The sequence below is a fragment of the Hyperolius riggenbachi genome, chromosome 1 (assembly GCF_040937935.1).
Source record: "Hyperolius riggenbachi isolate aHypRig1 chromosome 1, aHypRig1.pri, whole genome shotgun sequence".
NCBI classification, from domain to species: domain Eukaryota; kingdom Metazoa; phylum Chordata; class Amphibia; order Anura; family Hyperoliidae; genus Hyperolius; species Hyperolius riggenbachi.
In genome coordinates, this window is record NC_090646.1 from 826,563 (window position 1) to 843,313 (window position 16,751).

Here is a 16,751-nt window from a genome sequence, read left to right on the forward strand (position 1 = left end):
CGTCTATGCGGACTGCACAGCCATGACAATCTGTGGTGGTCATATTGAGGGGGAAATGAGAACCCGACCCGTTTGGAGGATCGGGACCCGACCAGGGTCGGTATTACTGCGGGAGCCATGGCGGAATGAACGGGAGGGTGCAGATGGCGTCCGCCATGGATCTGGATTATGAAAAGGTATTTAACTTTTTTCACATTTGTGGCCTCGGAAGTCCTTAAAATTTTTTTTTTTTTAATTATTTTTATGTGCCGAGTGTGGGAAATCTGAAAAAAATGGTGTGGGGTCCCCCCTCCCGAGCCTCTGTAACCCCTTGTCCCCATGCAGGCTGGTATAGCCAGAATGCGGAGCCCTGGCCGACTGGGGCTTCGCACCCTGAGCTATACCAGCCCGCATGGTCCATGGTATTGGGGGGGGGAGGGGCGGCCAAGCCTTCCCCTCCCCTTCCGAAGCCCTTTTCCAATCCATGGACAAGGGGTTCTTCCCCACCTCCGGTGCCCCAGGAGGAGGTGGGGCGATGACTCCCTGGGGGGGTTCATGGTGGCATCTGAGAGTCCCCTTTAATAAGGGTACCCCAGATGCCCACCCCCCTCCCAGGATAAATGAGTATAGGGGTACAAAGTACCCCTTACCCATTTCCACAAAAGGTTAAATGCAATAAAAACACAACCACAAGAAAAGTATTTTATTATTCTAAATTACCATAAATACTTACCTGTACCTTTAAAAAAAATTCCCATGCCAATATCCTCGGTAAGTGATCCAACGAATACAGTATCCTCTTATGTTGCGATCTTTAATGAAGTTGATTGAAGATCTCCGACGCCCCCCACATAGCAGAGAATGCGTCCTTTCATACGCATAGCTGCCGGCTCCTGCTGTCTCTCCCCACCTGCCTGCCTGCACCTGTCACCCTCACCTAGCCTGGCACCCAGTGCACCTGTAAACGGTTTCAACCGCCAACTGAAGGAGAACTCCACAAACACCAATGCAGGTTGAAAAATTCAAAAAGTTTTATTCAAAATAAAAAAATGAAAATACACTTTCTACTCCATGTAACCAATGAGAATTACAAACAATAAATCTATAATATCACAGTCTTCTAAATATCTTCTGATCTTCTTCCTACAGAACACTTCCGGTAGCTAGGAGGAAAACAACTGGTTAATAAAAACCTGGTAAGTATTTCTTTCCCACCCACTTTAATGACCATGAACCTTATTTGTTTTTTTCTAAAACCCTGTGTACTAGAATAATTTCACTTGAATCCTTCTCACTAACGATACCGTCAGATATCAATTTCACCCATAAATTTGCTGATCAGCAAAATCTTAGTAACCAAATAGTAAATAGAGGATTCTTTCTTTTTGTTTCTATACCGGTAAATTATTCTGGCTATTATTTATCCAAAATTGCAGCCCGGTACTGTATGAGAATAAGTGGGTTGGTTAAAGGTTAGTACATTGGTTGGTTAATAAAGAAAATAATAAAAAAAATAAATGGATTAGTGAATTGCTAGATTTAGTAAATTAATAAGGTTACTGGAATTAGATAAATATAAAGAAAATAACTCCGTCACCAGTTCTCATAGGTAAAACTACTCAACATGCTTGCTCCAAAAATACAGCCAAACAACAACAAAAACATATTTTCTTTGCAGATCCAAAATCTGTCGCTCCTGTATGCAATCACTTCTGTTCTTTTGCAGGACCAGTCTACTGCTAGGAAAACAGTCTATTCACAGGTACTTATTCCAAATCTTTCACTACTGCTGGTAAATTGACATATTAATCATTTCTTCTTTCTTTAACAGGCATCCAGCTGGACGACTCTTCTCAAAGGTAGGTATTTCTCCAATATAACTTTGCACTGTCTTTTGCACCACACACATAAAATAAATAAAACAAAATAGCTTCTTGCATTTATAACGCTTGTAAAGTCAATGGGCTATAAAAGGATATGATAGGCCTCTAGCGGACAAGGCAATAGTTTACTGCATTAATCAGATTCACTTTCTTCTCAGTCTCGCTATCTCATAGTCTCATGCTTAATATATGAGTAATATGCAGCTTGTGACTTTTATGACAGAAACTGTTTCTCCATTTCTGCAACCATCCAGGTTAACTTATACAAATATAAGTGAGATGATAATCATCACAGCTAGGGATGGTCAATCCTAATTCTCAGCCTCACTAACACTATGCTTCAGCAGTGAGGGACATTACCAGAGCCAACTCCACTGTAATCAAACTGTTCAAGGATCTTTCTTGTCATATGCTGATTTATCACAATATTAATCATAGTGCACACGTGTTATCTTGAACGGTTTCTTTTCCAGCACCTCTGTATCAAGAATCACAGGCTATACATCTGTCTGGCTCGTTTCTTCTGACTGAAATCTCTCTCCTGACTTCCCCCACTCCTTGTCAGCTTTGATGGACTGATGGCTGTCTGTGGAGGATTGAAGAGTCATCCAAACGCATTACTTTCTCCCCGATATGTCGTCTGCTGCAGCTTTTGGCCTGCTTCACTTCAGCTCAGCCTGCTGCGTCCTTCCTCATCCTCTGTTCACTCCATCTCCGCCACACCAGCCCCTCAGAGAGCTGTTACTCTTCCCTAACGGCTCTCTCGCTTGCGTCTGGTTGCTTAGCAACCTTCCCTCCTCTCACGTGTAATGAACGCGGCCAGCTCTACGCATGAGAGCCTTACCCAACGCGTCCTGGTTGTCTTGGCAACCCGGAGGAGTGCATGCGTCAATATGTACGTGTGCACTCGCTCCCCTCTCTGCATAGCCATCAGCCCTGCCTACGCATGCGGCAGCGGCCATCTTAGGTATGGGCTAAATGCCCTTACTGCAATTAAAACCCTGTGTCAGCAGCACCTCTGCACTTGGGCTGCTGACCAGGTATAATTACTAAATTAAATTAAAAAAACGATACCCCCTTTTCTACCTGCTACACACCCATGGGTGACAGGTGGGGAGAGACAGCAGCGGGAGCCGGCAGCTATACGTCTTGCACAGGACGCATTCTAAGCTATACTAACGGTTCATAAATCATCCGGTTCTTTTTAATGAATTGGTTCTTTTTTTAATGAATCGACTCTTTTTTTTCTTTGAAACTTTAAAATCGATTTTCTCAAAAAGTATAAGGTCTTTATGAAAAAAAAAAAAAATTCCTCTTGTAGTCACTGCCCTCCTCAATTCAATTCAATTCACTTTATTGTCATTGTGTAACACAACGAAATTACTTTTCATGACAACCCCATGGTGCATATAGGGAACATAGTGATAGTAACAAGGAAGAGAAGAAATTATACAAGTATGCCAGGTATTACAGATGTTTAAACAATTTGTACACAGTGTTAATTATTTCAGAGAGGATTCAGAGTTCATCAAGTTTATGGCGGATGGGAAAAAGCTGTTTTTCAGTCTGTTTGTGTGTGTGCGGATTGATCTAAATCTTTTACCTGATGGAAGGAGCTCAAGCAGGGCATTTCCAGGGAGAGTGTTGTCCTTGATAATGTTTTTGGCCCTTCTCACGCTGCGAGTATTATACAAAAGTTCCAGTGATGGTAGTTCAGTGCCAATAATGGCTTCCTCTACATACCCTGCAAATTTGGTGTTTTTACTATGTAAGGGGACTTTGCTATTAACCGCTAAAGTCGGCGGGCATTAACCACTTTACCCCCGCCCGTACGAATTTTTCCGTCCCTTTTTCCATCCTTTCACCCCCAGGGACGGAGAAATCCGTACTTTCCGCGCTCCCGCCCGGAAGGACGCTCGGAGGTCGCATTAAACAAAAAGTTACTGTTGCCATCTTGTGGCCAAATAGTAAAACTACACCCTAAAGCATTTTTCCCTTACAAATAGATTAATTAAACACAAAAAATTAACTCATTACCTCCCACACTCCCCATTTTTTTTTTTTTTGTAATTAATTTTTTTTTTTTAAATTTACAATTAAAAAAAATACATAAATAGTTACCTTAGGGACTGAACTTTTTAAATATTTATGTCTTGAGGGTACAACACTGTTACTTTATTAACTATGGGCAGGGACGGATCTAGGGGGGAGCAAGCAGGTATCTTGCCCCAGGCGCAATTTGTTGAATTCTTAAAAAGGCGTCAAAATGAATGGCAGTTTTGGCGCCAAAACCTGACCTTTAGGCGCCAAAACCTGACCTTGCCCCAGGCGCAACTTGGTCTTGATCCGTCCCTGACTAAGGGCTTGTAATTATGGATGGACGCAAAACTGAAAAAAATGCACCTTTATTTCCAAATAAAATATTGGCGCCAAACATTGTGATAGGGACATAATTTAAACGGTTTTATAAGCGGGACAAATGGGCAAATACATTTATGTGTTTTAATTTAATTACAGTAGCATGCATTATTTATAAACTATAATGGCCGAAAACTGAAAAATAATGAATTTTCCCAATAAAACATATTTAGAATAAAATAATTCTTGGCATAATGTCCCACCTAAAGAAAGCCTAATTGGTGGCGGAAAAAACGAGATCTAGTTCATTTAATTGTGATAAGTAATGATAAAGTTATAGACGAATGAATGGAAGGAGCGTTGAAAGGTGAAAATTGCTCTGGTGTTCAAGGGGTAAAACCCCTCAGTGGTGAAGTGGTTAAAGTCTATGGACGAACCAAAATTTTTTTGAACAAAGTTCCTGGTTCACTGCTAACGTGAACCACCGAAGTTCGCCGGGAACCATTCGGGCCACGAGTCACATGTCTCTCTGCGTTTCAGCTGATTGCTGACACGCTGAACTCTGGTTTGAGGCTTGTATTTGAATCAGGTGAGCGCCCTCAGTCATCGCCTGTGATAGCCTATGCTGGGCTTGTAACTGAGATTGCACTCACACCAAGTGCTCTGTCTCTTGACCAAGCTTCTTGCAGATTTGATTACCCATTGCTGACCCAGATTGTGCCTGACTACGTTTCTTCTGATCACCTGTTATTTACCCGGCTTGTCCCTGTCCTCACATCTGACTGGATTTCCTGTTGCCAACCTTGGTTTGTTTATGGACTTTGCATGAACGCTGCCTGCCCTAATCTCGGCCTGAATGACCACGCACCTGTATTGTGATTACACTTTCGTCTGGATTGCCTCAGCCTATAGGCCTCAGGTGACTATTCTAGTACACTGTGTCTGCATTACCTTGCTGTGTTTGGAGAATGCTATATGCCAGGTTGTATGCTACATCTGCCTGCAGGGTTGTGTAGTTTGTTAGGTAGGAGTGTACGGAGGTGTTAGTGCTGGGTTATAGGTCAGTCATATGAGCATATCAGATCTGTAGCTAGTAGCCAGACAAGCCTGACAGCCACAATAATTGCTGAGCTTATTAATGTCCAATTTGTTTCCTCCACCTCCCCATTGTAATTCTGTAAGCAGAGGTACTCTATGACACGCGTGGCCACCCTCATATAAACAGCTTCACCCTTGTGTAGTACTGAGAGTCTCTCTCGGTTGAGGCTGTGCTCCAGCGTGGTTTTCATGCATGGTCCCAGGAAGTCCTCAGCAGTTTCAGTGTCATTGTAGCGAGGGTAGTGCAGAGCGTCAGGGAACATGGTGTAGTTGGTTGTGTAGATGTTTTGCTCCTCAATGGTGTTAAATGTTATAGGCAGAAGGTTTCCTTCATAAAAGAGTTGCCCTGGTTCTCCAGAGCCTCCTCCAGAGCCTCCTCTTCCACAGCCTCCTCCTCCAGAGCCTCCTCCCCCAGAGCCTCCTCCTCCAGAGCGTCCCCCAGAGCCTCCTCCAGAGCGTCCCCCAGACCGTCCTCCAGAGTGTCCTACAGAGTATACTCCAGACCGTCCTCCAGAGAGTCCTCCAGAGTGTCCTCCAGAGTGTCCTCCAGAGTGTCCTCCAGAGAGTCCTCCAGAGAGTCCTCCAGAGAGTCCTCCAGAGAGTCCTCCAGAGAGTCCTCCAGAGAGTCCTCCAGAGAGTCCTCCAGAGAGTCCTCCAGAGAGTCCTCCAGAGTGTCCTCCAGACCGTCCTCCAGAGTGTCCTCCAGACCGTCCTCCAGAGTGTCCTCCAGACCGTCCTCCAGAGTGTCCTCCAGACCGTCCTCCAGAGTGTCCTCCAGACCGTCCTCCAGAGTGTCCTCCAGACCGTCCTCCAGAGTGTCCTCCAGAGTGTCCTCCAGACCGTCCTCCAGACCGTCCTCCAGACCGTCCTCCAGACCGTCCTCCAGACCGTCCTCCAGAGTGTCCTCCAGACCGTCCTCCAGAGCGTCCGTGACAGTTGTTGACATTAAGCAGGATAAGGATGAGGCTGGAGAGCAGATAGGAGAGTCTCATGCTAACCTGTAAGACAACACATCCTACTGACCTCATGCTGAGAAAAGCAGCTGTTCATTCACATCCAGTTTTGACAAGGTCCCCTCTTTCAGAAATGGTGTGCTACTTGTTGAAAGGAATACAGCTAGTTTCTTCTGATTTTCTATTTGTAGTGAATGCTGGGCAGTGTTAACTAGAGATGGCTGAACTGCTCACCGGCAGACAGTTCCCAGCGATCATCTGTTGTCCGCTGGTGAACACATGGGATGTTCAATCCCGCCCCCTCCCCCATACATATGCATGGAGCCAAAAATTGACCTCTCATCCTTCTGCATTAGGGTGCTGTGCTAGGCAGAGAGAACAGTGAGAGCTGTGCTGAGTGTGGGATTGCATAGTTAGCTGCTGTTCTGTGTGTCATGTGCTCTTATTGCTGCTACAGTACTAGCTCACCATCTAGATCACCCAATAGCCCTTGTAAGCACAGGCGTAGGGATCACTATAGCAACCATAGCGTTGCTATAGGGCCCGGATCCCTTCGCTTCAACTGGGGGGCCCGCCTGTCCTGCAGCCTATTTTTGTTTCCTGCTTTTTTTCTTTCTTTAATCATGGGTCCAGCCATCCAGGGCCCATTCAGGATTGCTGGAGTGAGCACCCTCGCCCGGGCCCCCCCCATTGCAGCATTGCAAAGAGGCTGGCAGGTGAAATGGGACTATTTTCCACCTGCCGCCTCTCTGCATATCCCTCCGCCTGCCGACACTTACTTCATAGTTCCGGCCTGGCCCGGAACACAGAAGAGCAGCGCTGGCTATGGCTCCGCCCCTCCCGCGTGTAGCTCCGCCCCTCCCGCATGTAGCTCCGCCCCCTTCTCGCCTGTCTGCCCGGTCACAGCATCGGAAGCCAGACACTGTGAGTAACTGGCCCATGGTGTGGGTGTGGGTGTGGGTGTGTGTATGTATATGTGTGGGTGTGTGTATGCATGGTGTGTGTGTGCATGGTGTGTGTGTGTGCATGGTGTGTGTGTGTGTATATGCGTGTGTATGCGTGTGTGTGTATGCGTGTGTGTGTATGCGTGTGTGTGTATGCATGCATGCATGGTGTGTGTGTATGTATGCATGCTGTGTGTGTGTATATGTGTATATGTATGTATGTATGGTGTGTGTGTGTGTGTGTGTGTGTGTGTGTGTGCGTGCGTGCGTGCGTGCGTGCGTGCGTGCGTGCGTGCATGCATGCATGCATGCATGGTGTGTGTGTATGTATGATGTGTGTATGCATGGTGTGTGTGTATGTATGCATGGTGTGTGTGTGTGTGCAGGGGTGCCGCCAGGGGCCTCACGTTTTTAGGGGCCTCAGAAGCTCTTTGACGTTATTGTGACGTCACACTGTTGCCCACAGGCCCCGCACTGACGCCGCGCCAGCCAGTTCACAGAGCAGGGCTACGGGAAGATGGCTGCCGCCGAAGCCCTGCTCTGGAGACTATTTGTGTCTCCATTACAGGGCATTGGGCGCCATCTTCCCGTAGCCCTGCTCTGCCTGACTGCCAGCGCGGGTCCGCGGGAGATTGCAGGAGGAGGAAGAGCAAGATCTCCGGGGGAGCTGCTCGCCAGAAGCCGGCCGGAAGAGAAGACTTGTTTCAGGTGAGTACATTCTCTTTTTTTTTTTTTTTGCTGAAATGTAGCCCAAACTGCGTTAATTATCTGATGAAATGTGGTCCAAACTGCGTTAATTATCTGATGAAATGTGGCCCAAACTGCGTTAATTATCTGATGAAATGTGGCCCAAACTGCGTTAATTATCTGATGAAATGTGGCCCAAACTGCGTTTATTATCTGATGAAATGTGGCCCAAACTGCGTTTATTATCTGATGAAATGTGGCCCAAACTGTGTTTATTATCTGATGAAATGTGGCCCAAACTGTGTTTATTACCTGATGAAATGTGGCCCAAACTGCGTTTATTATCTGATGAAATGTGGCCCAAACTGCGTTTATTATCTGATGAAATGTGGCCCAAACTGCGTTTATTATCTGATGAAATGTGGCCCAAACTGTGTTTATTATCTGATGAAATGTGGCCCAAACTGTGTTTATTATCTGATGAAATGTGGCCCAAACTGCGTTTATTATCTGATGAAATGTGGCCCTAACTGCGTTTATTATCTGATGAAATGTCGCCTGAACTGCGTTTGTTTTCTGCTGAAATGTGGGCCGAATTGCGTTTATTTTCTGTTTGTGTTGAAGGAGGGAGAATTTACCCGGGGAGTGAGAGGGGCCCATGAAAAAAATTTGCTATGGGGCCCAGTGATTTCTAGCTACGCCCCTGCTTGTAAGGGCTGTTTTTTGTTTACTTCCTATTGTTATATTGCTGTTCTGTGTGTCTACTGTCCAGAGCACTTTAGCTGTTGGAGGAGACAGGTGTGCAGTGCTGCTAGTGCTACAGTACTTCACCCAATAGCCCTTGTAATAGCTGTTTTTTCCCCATTGTTTTCTGTCTGTCACCTGACCTGAGTAAACTGACTTTCATGAAAGAAAAAAAAAAAAAAAAACACCTGAGAGCAGAGCTGGGACAAGGTCCTCCAGCAACCTAGGCTGAGACACCAGAGTGCGCTCCTCCATCCCTCCCATCCAAGCCGTCACACACTGATTGCTATTAGACTAAGAGGCCCCCCAGGGCCCCCAACACCTTAATCTCCAGTTATCTGGCTTGCAGTCACTGCCATGTATACCCTTTTCTTATTTCTCTCTGCTTCCTACACAATAGGGGAATGATAGCTGAGTGAGTTGTGCGCCCCCTCCTACACTGCGCCCTGAGGCTGGAGCCTCTCTCACCTCTGCCTCGGCCTGGCCCTGCACCCACTCCTACACTGCGCCTTGAGGCTGGAGCCTCTCTTGCCTCTGCCTCAGCCCCGCCCTGCCCCCTCCTACACTGCGCCCTGAGGCGGGAGCCTCTCTCGCTCATGCCTCAGCCCCGCCCTGCCCCCTCCTACACTGCGCCCTGAGGCTGGAGCCTCTCTCGCCTCTGCCCCGCCCTGCACCCCTCCTACACTGCGCCCTGAGTCTGGAGCCTCTCTCACCTCAGTCCTGCCCTGCCACCTCCTACACTGTGCCCTGAGGGTGGAGCCTCTCTCGCCTCTGCCTAGGCCCCGCCCTGCACCACCTCCTACACTGCGCTCTGAGGCTGGAGCCTCTCTCGCCCATGCCTCAGCCCCGCCCTGCCCCCTCCTACACTGCGCCCTGAGGCTGGAGCCTCTCTTGCCTCTGCCTCAGCCCCGCCCTGCCCCCTCCTACACTGCGCCCTGAGGCTAGAGCCTCTCTCACCTCTGCCTCGGCCTGGCCCTGCACCCACTCCTACACTGCGCCCTGAGGCTGGAGCCTCTCTTGCCTCTGCCTCAGCCCCGCCCTGCCCCCTCCTACACTGCGCCCTGAGGCTGGAGCCTCTCTCGCCCATGCCTCAGCCCCGCCCTGCCCCCTCCTACACTGCTCCCTGAGGCTGGAGCCTCTCTCGCCTCTGCCCCGCCCTGCACCCCTCCTACACTGCGCCCTGAGTCTGGAGCCTCTCACCTCAGCCCTGCCCTGCCACCTCCTACACTGTGCCCTGAGGCTGGAGCCTCTCTCGCCTCTGCCTAGGCCCCGCCCTGCACCACCTCCTACACTGCGCCCTGAGGCTGGAGCCTCTCTCGCCCATGCCTCAGCCCCGCCCTGCCCCCTCCTACACTGCGCCGTGAGGCTGGAGCCTCTCTTGCCTCTGCCTTGGCCCTGCCCTGCACCACCTCCTACACTGCGCCCTGAGGCTGGAGCCTCTCTTGCCTCTGCCCCACCCTGCGCCCCCTCCTACACTGCGCCCTGAGGCTGGAGCCTCTCTCGCCTCTGCCTCGGCCCGGCCCTGCCTGAGAGACAAGGAGAACCACTACTCCACTACTGTATTCACTGCTGCCCTGTATAAAGCCTCATTGCCGGGGCCTATATTGTGAGGTGATTGACTGTAGCACACAGCATCAACCTATCTGTCCCCTGTCAATGTCAGAAAATTTAAATGAGAAGGTGAAAGTAATCTATGAAATAGGAACCCTTTGCAGGTGTTTTGGATGAACTGGCTGATTAGAGGCTGACACTTTAAAGGGAATCTGAAGTGAAAATAAACTTATGACATAATGATTAGTATGTGTAGTGCAGCTAAGAAACAGAACATTAGCAGCAGAGATATGAGTCTCATATTGTTTCCAGTACAGGAAGAGTTAAGAACCTTCAGTTATCTATGCTAAAGAGCTTCTCTGAGCTCTGCGACTAATTTAGTCAGACAGCAGTGCTATTTTCTGAAGCACTTACATATCAAAGAAACAGTGAAAGACAACTTCAGATAAGATTTTACTGCAGGGAAGTTCAAAGGTTCATTAGCTCTGCTCTGTTTCATAGTTATTTGGAGTTTGTAAATTGCGCATATTAAAGAATGATGCAATGTTATAAAAAAAAAACCTATAACTGAAAATAGAAATATGAGACTTTTCTTTGCTACTAATGCTCTATTCGCTATCTATACTACAAACACAATTCATTATGTCAAACTTTTTATTTTCCTTCAGTGTCACTTTAAATGGAATTACTGAAATGAATGGACTTTTGCACAATATTCACAAATGGAATTGTTACCAAAAGCTTGGCCTAATAATTGGTAGAACGCCATTGGTATAATGGTCCATGACAGTTTCTTGCAAAAATATTGGACACAAATTTCTCAGTAAAAAAAAAGTCAAAAAATTCGCAAATTTTCTAAAAAAAAACTCAGACAAGAAAGAGAAAAAAAGCATTTCTGCGCAGGACGCTATTGCAGGCTAGACGGTGGAAAAAAATGACGCTCAGGTGGAGTTGTCATTGGCTTTCAAGTCGCCGGTAAAAAAAGTAGCTGGCGGCAGGAGAACGGAGGATGGTGGAGGACTGGCGCGGGACAGGAACGGAGGACCTGCACGGGGCTGGAGGCCGGAGAGCGGAGGATCGGCACAGGACAGGAAGGCTGCACGGGGCTGGAGGCCAAAGAACGGAGGATGGTGGAGGACTGGCGCGGGACAGGATGGCTGCACGGGCTGGCGGCAGGAGAACGGAGGATCGTGGAGGACCAGGGTGGGACAGGAAGGCTGCATGAAGCTGGCGGCGGGAGAACGGAGGATTGTGGAGGACCGGCGCGGGACAGAAACAAACAAACACAGAACATTTATATTGCGCTTTTCTCCTGGCGGACTCAAAGCGCCAGAGCTGCAGCCACTAGGACATGCTCTCTAGGCAGTAGCAGTGTTAGGGAGACTTGCCCAAGGTCTCCTATTGAATAGGTGCAGGTTTACTGAACAGGCAGAGCCGAGATTCGAACCCTGGTCTCCTGTGTCAGAGGCAGAGCCCTTAACCATTACACTATCAGCCACTACTGGAAGGCTGCATGGGGCTGGTGGTGGGAGAATGGAGGATCGTGGAGGACCAGGGCGGGACAGGAATGCTGCACGGGGCTGGCGGCAGGAGAACGGAGGATCGGCGGAGGATCGGCGCAGGACAGGAAGGCTGCACGGGGCTGGAGGCCAAAGAACGGAGGATGGTGGAGGACTGGCGCGGGACAGGAAGGCTGCACGGGGCTGGCGGCGGGAGAATGGAGGATCGTGGAGGACCAGGGCGGGACAGGAAGGCTGCACGGGGCTGGCGGCGGGAGAATGGAGGATCGTGGAGGACCGGCGCGGATCAGGAAGGCTGCACGGGGCTAGCGGCAGGAGAACGGAGGATTTTGGAGGACCAGGGTGGGACAGGAAGGCTGCACGGGGCTGGCGGCGGGAGAACGGAGGATCAGGGAGGACCGGCGCGGGACAGGAAGGCTGCACAGGGATGGTGGCAGGAGAACGGAGGATTGTGGAGGAGCGGCGTAGGTCAGGAAGGCTGCACGGGGCTGGCGGCAGGAGAATGGAGGATCGTGGATGATCGGCATGGGTCAGGAAGGCTGCACTGGGCTGAGGACCAGGGTGGGACAGGTAGGCTGCACAGTGTTAGTGGTGGGAGAACGGATGATCGTGGATGACCGGCGCGGGTCTGGAAGGATGCACAGTATTGGCGGCGGGAGAATGAAGGATCATGGATGACCGGCGCAGGACAGGAATGCTGCACGGGGCTGGTAGCAGGAGAATGGAGGATTGTAGAGGACCGGCACGGGGCTGGCGGCAGGAGAACGGAGGATCGTGGAGGACCAGTGCAGGACAGGAAGGCTGCACGGGGCTGGCGGCGGGAGAACGGAGGATCGTGGAGGACAGCACAGGACAGGAAGGCTGCACGGGGCTGACGGCAGAACGGAGGATCGTGGAGGACCAGCGCAGGACAGGAAGGCTGCACGGGGCTGGCAGCAAGAGAACGGAGGATCGTGGAGGACCAGCGCAGGACAGGAAGGCTGCACGGGGCTGACGGCAGGAGAACGGAGGATCGTGGAGGACCAGGGTGGGTCAGGAAGGCTGCACGGGGATGGCGGCAGGAGAACGGAGGATCGTGGAGGACCAGGGTGGGTCAGGAAGGCTGCACGGGGCTGGCGGCAGGAGAACGGAGGATCGTGAAGGACCAGGGTGGGTCAGGAAGGCTGCACGGGGCTGGCGGCAGGAGAACGGAGGATCGTGGAGGACCAGGGTGGGTCAGGAAGGCTGCACGGGGCTGGCGGCAGGAGAACGGAGGATCGTGGAGGACCAGGGTGGGTCAGGAAGGCTGCACGGGGCTGGCGGCAGGAGAACGGAGGATCGTGGAGGACCAGGGTGGGTCAGGAAGGCTGCACGGGGCTGGCGGCAGGAGAACGGAGGGTCGTGGAGGACCAGTGCAGGACAGGAAGGCTGCACGGGGCTGGCGGCGGGAGAACGGAGGATCGTGGAGGACAGCGCAGGACAGGAAGGCTGCACGGGGCTGACGGCAGAACGGAGGATCGTGGAGGACCAGCGCAGGACAGGAAGGCTGCACGGGGCTGGCAGCAAGAGAACGGAGGATCGTGGAGGACCAGCGCAGGACAGGAAGGCTGAACGGGGCTGACGGCAGGAGAATGGAGGATCGTGGAGGACCAGGGTGGGTCAGGAAGGCTGCACGGGGATGGTGGCAGGAGATCGGAGGATCGTGGAGGACCAGGGTGGGTCAGGAAGGCTGCACGGGGATGGCGGCAGGAGAACGGAGGATCGTGGAGGACCAGGGTGGGTCAGGAAGGCTGCACGGGGCTGGCGGCAGGAGAACGGAGGATCGTGGAGGACCAGGGTGGGTCAGGAAGGCTGCACGGGGCTGGCGGCAGGAGAACGGAGGACCAGGGTGGGTCAGGAAGGCTGCACGGGGCTGGCGGCAGGAGAACGGAGGATCGTGGAGGACCAGGGTGGGTCAGGAAGGCTGCACGGGGCTGGCGGCAGGAGAACGGAGGATCGTGGAGGACCAGGGTGGGTCAGGAAGGCTGCACGGGGCTGGCGGCAGGAGAACGGAGGATCGTGGAGGACCAGGGTGGGTCAGGAAGGCTGCACGGGGCTGGCGGCAGGAGAACGGAGGATCGTGGAGGACCAGGGTGGGTCAGGAAGGCTGCACGGGGCTGGCGGCAGGAGAACGGAGGATCGTGGAGGACCAGGGTGGGTCAGGAAGGCTGCACGGGGCTGGCGGCAGGAGAACGGAGGATCGTGGAGGACCAGGGTGGGTCAGGAAGGCTGCACGGGGCTGGCGGCAGGAGAACGGAGGGTCGTGGAGGACCAGTGCAGGACAGGAAGGCTGCACGGGGCTGGCGGCGGGAGAACGGAGGATCGTGGAGGACAGCGCAGGACAGGAAGGCTGCACGGGGCTGACGGCAGAACGGAGGATCGTGGAGGACCAGCGCAGGACAGGAAGGCTGCACGGGGCTGGCAGCAAGAGAACGGAGGATCGTGGAGGACCAGCGCAGGACAGGAAGGCTGAACGGGGCTGACGGCAGGAGAATGGAGGATCGTGGAGGACCAGGGTGGGTCAGGAAGGCTGCACGGGGATGGTGGCAGGAGATCGGAGGATCGTGGAGGACCAGGGTGGGTCAGGAAGGCTGCACGGGGATGGCGGCAGGAGAACGGAGGATCGTGGAGGACCAGGGTGGGTCAGGAAGGCTGCACGGGGCTGGCGGCAGGAGAACGGAGGATCGTGGAGGACCAGGGTGGGTCAGGAAGGCTGCACGGGGCTGGCGGCAGGAGAACGGAGGATCGTGGAGGACCAGGGTGGGTCAGGAAGGCTGCACGGGGCTGGCGGCAGGAGAACGGAGGATCGTGGAGGACCAGGGTGGGTCAGGAAGGCTGCACGGGGCTGGCGGCAGGAGAACGGAGGATCGTGGAGGACCAGGGTGGGTCAGGAAGGCTGCACGGGGCTGGCGGCAGGAGAACGGAGGATCGTGGAGGACCAGGGTGGGTCAGGAAGGCTGCACGGGGCTGGCGGCAGGAGAACGGAGGATCGTGGAGGACCAGGGTGGGTCAGGAAGGCTGCACGGGGCTGGCGGCAGGAGAACGGAGGATCGTGGAGGACCAGGGTGGGTCAGGAAGGCTGCACGGGGCTGGCGGCAGGAGAACGGATCGTGGAGGACCAGTGCAGGACAGGAAGGCTGCACGGGGCTGGCGGCGGGAGAACAGAGGATCGTGGAGGACAGCGCAGGACAGGAAGGCTGCACGGGGCTGACGGCAGAACGGAGGATCGTGGAGGACCAGCGCAGGACAGGAAGGCTGCACTGGGCTGGCAGCAGGAGAACGGAGGATCGTGGAGGACCAGCGCAGGACAGGTAGCCCCCAGCACAGATCAGGTAGCAGGCAGAGAGATCAGATTGCCCCCCTTTTTTCCCCCCTATGGGGATGATGTGCAGGGGGGTCTGATCTCTTCTGCCTGCCTGGGTGTTGCGGGGGGGGGCACCTCAAAGCCCCCCTCCACGGCGAAATTCCCCCCCTCCCTCTCCTCCCTGTCCCCCCTGGCGATCTGGGCTGCACAGGACGCTATCCGTCCTGTGCAGCCAGTGACAGGCTGTCCCCTGTCACATGGCGGCGATCCCTGGCCGCTGATTGGCCGGGGATCGCCGATCTGCCTTACATATGTCTCCTACGTTTACATTTAGCTGATTTCGGCTCGCAGGCTATTCATGGAGACCCGCTCCGTGATCTAACAGGAAACGGCCGCTCACGCGAGCGGCCTTTCCTGATTAATTAGGGAGGCACCTGGCGACGCAGATCTGCGTCTCTGGTCCTCCAGCTACCACTTTGCCGCCGCACGGTATGAGTGCGCGGTCGGCAGGTGGTTAAAGGGCTTTGCTATTAACTGCTAAAGTCAGCGGGCGTTTAATTTTCCCACGGTCAGAAGGTGAATATTTAAAATCGATTTTCTCAAAAACTATAAGGTCTTTTTGAAAAAAAAATTTCTCTTGTTCACAATTTTTTTCTTAACGTTCCCAGCAAATGTGGTGTTTTTAGCGTTTAAGGGGGCTTTGCTATTAAACATTAAAGCCGGCGGGCAGATATTTTCCAAACGGCAGCAAAGCAGGGGTTAAAACGATAAATATTGTTCAGGCAGGCAGGGCCGGGCCGAGGCATAGGCTGGAGAGGCTCCAGCCTCAGGGCGCAGTGTAGGAGGGGGCGCACAATTCATTCAGCTGTCATTTCTAATTGTGTATGAAGCAGAAAGAAATAAGAAAAGGGGATACATAGCAGTGACTGCAAGCCATATAACTAGATATTAAGGTGTTGGGGAGGTTGTGGGCCCTGTGGCCCTCTTAGTCTAATAGCAATCAGTGTGTGACAGCTGGGGTGGGAGAGATGGAGGGGCGCACTTTGGTGTCTCAGCCTTGGGTGCTGGAGGACCTTGTCCCTGCTCTGCAGGCAGGACAAAAAAAAAGTTTTAAAACGATAAATTTTGTTAAGGTCTGCGCCATTTTTTAACCTTTTAAAACGATAAATATCGTTTGATAATGTAAGTGAATGGGGCGCCATTTTTATCAAACGGTGCTGGGTGCTATTTTTCACTGACCAGTCTACACACTATGAGAACAAGTTCAGTGTCTGAGATTGTTACCTACCCTGATCATTCATATCATATCCTTACTTACACCTTCCAGTGTTATTTGCTGCAATGAGTTTTTTCTTTTTGTATTGACCACATCTTGTCTGCGGATTTTTGTACTGGACATTTTGTGCATAAACTTTGCATTTATAAGATGAAAACAAATCTGGAACATCTTACCTCAGGAAGTATTTATGGCAAACTCTAGATCAGCATTTGAGGTCTTCGATGCTTTCCTTGCAGAAGAACATCCCCGGCTGTAGGTAATTCCCGGCAGAGATGATCCAGGGACTTATAATCTGACTGCCATCTGGAGCCTGGAAGGAATTTATCATATTGAGGCTACTTGACCCAGAGCTGTAAAAGTTTTCACCTTCCCCAAATCAACTTGCTTACAGTGTGTGCAGGTTCAGGACAAGGGCTCATATGCAATTCACTTT

General features: G+C 51.9%; 1 protein-coding gene across 4 annotated transcripts in view; it reads right to left on the reverse strand.

Moving 5' to 3' along the window:
• The window catches only part of LOC137562166 (N-acetyltransferase 8-like), a 270,715-nt gene that overhangs the window by 214,132 nt on the left and 39,832 nt on the right, over positions 1–16,751 (reverse strand). For 3 of the 4 annotated variants that reach the window (XR_011030116.1, XR_011030117.1, XM_068273499.1), the window contains exon 2: positions 16,492–16,628. The gene's annotated coding sequence lies outside the window, so the exon portion shown is untranslated. Of the gene's footprint in view, positions 1–6,035; positions 6,317–16,491; positions 16,629–16,751 lie in introns of those variants that run through there. The other variant, XR_011030115.1, reaches the window with a different exon arrangement.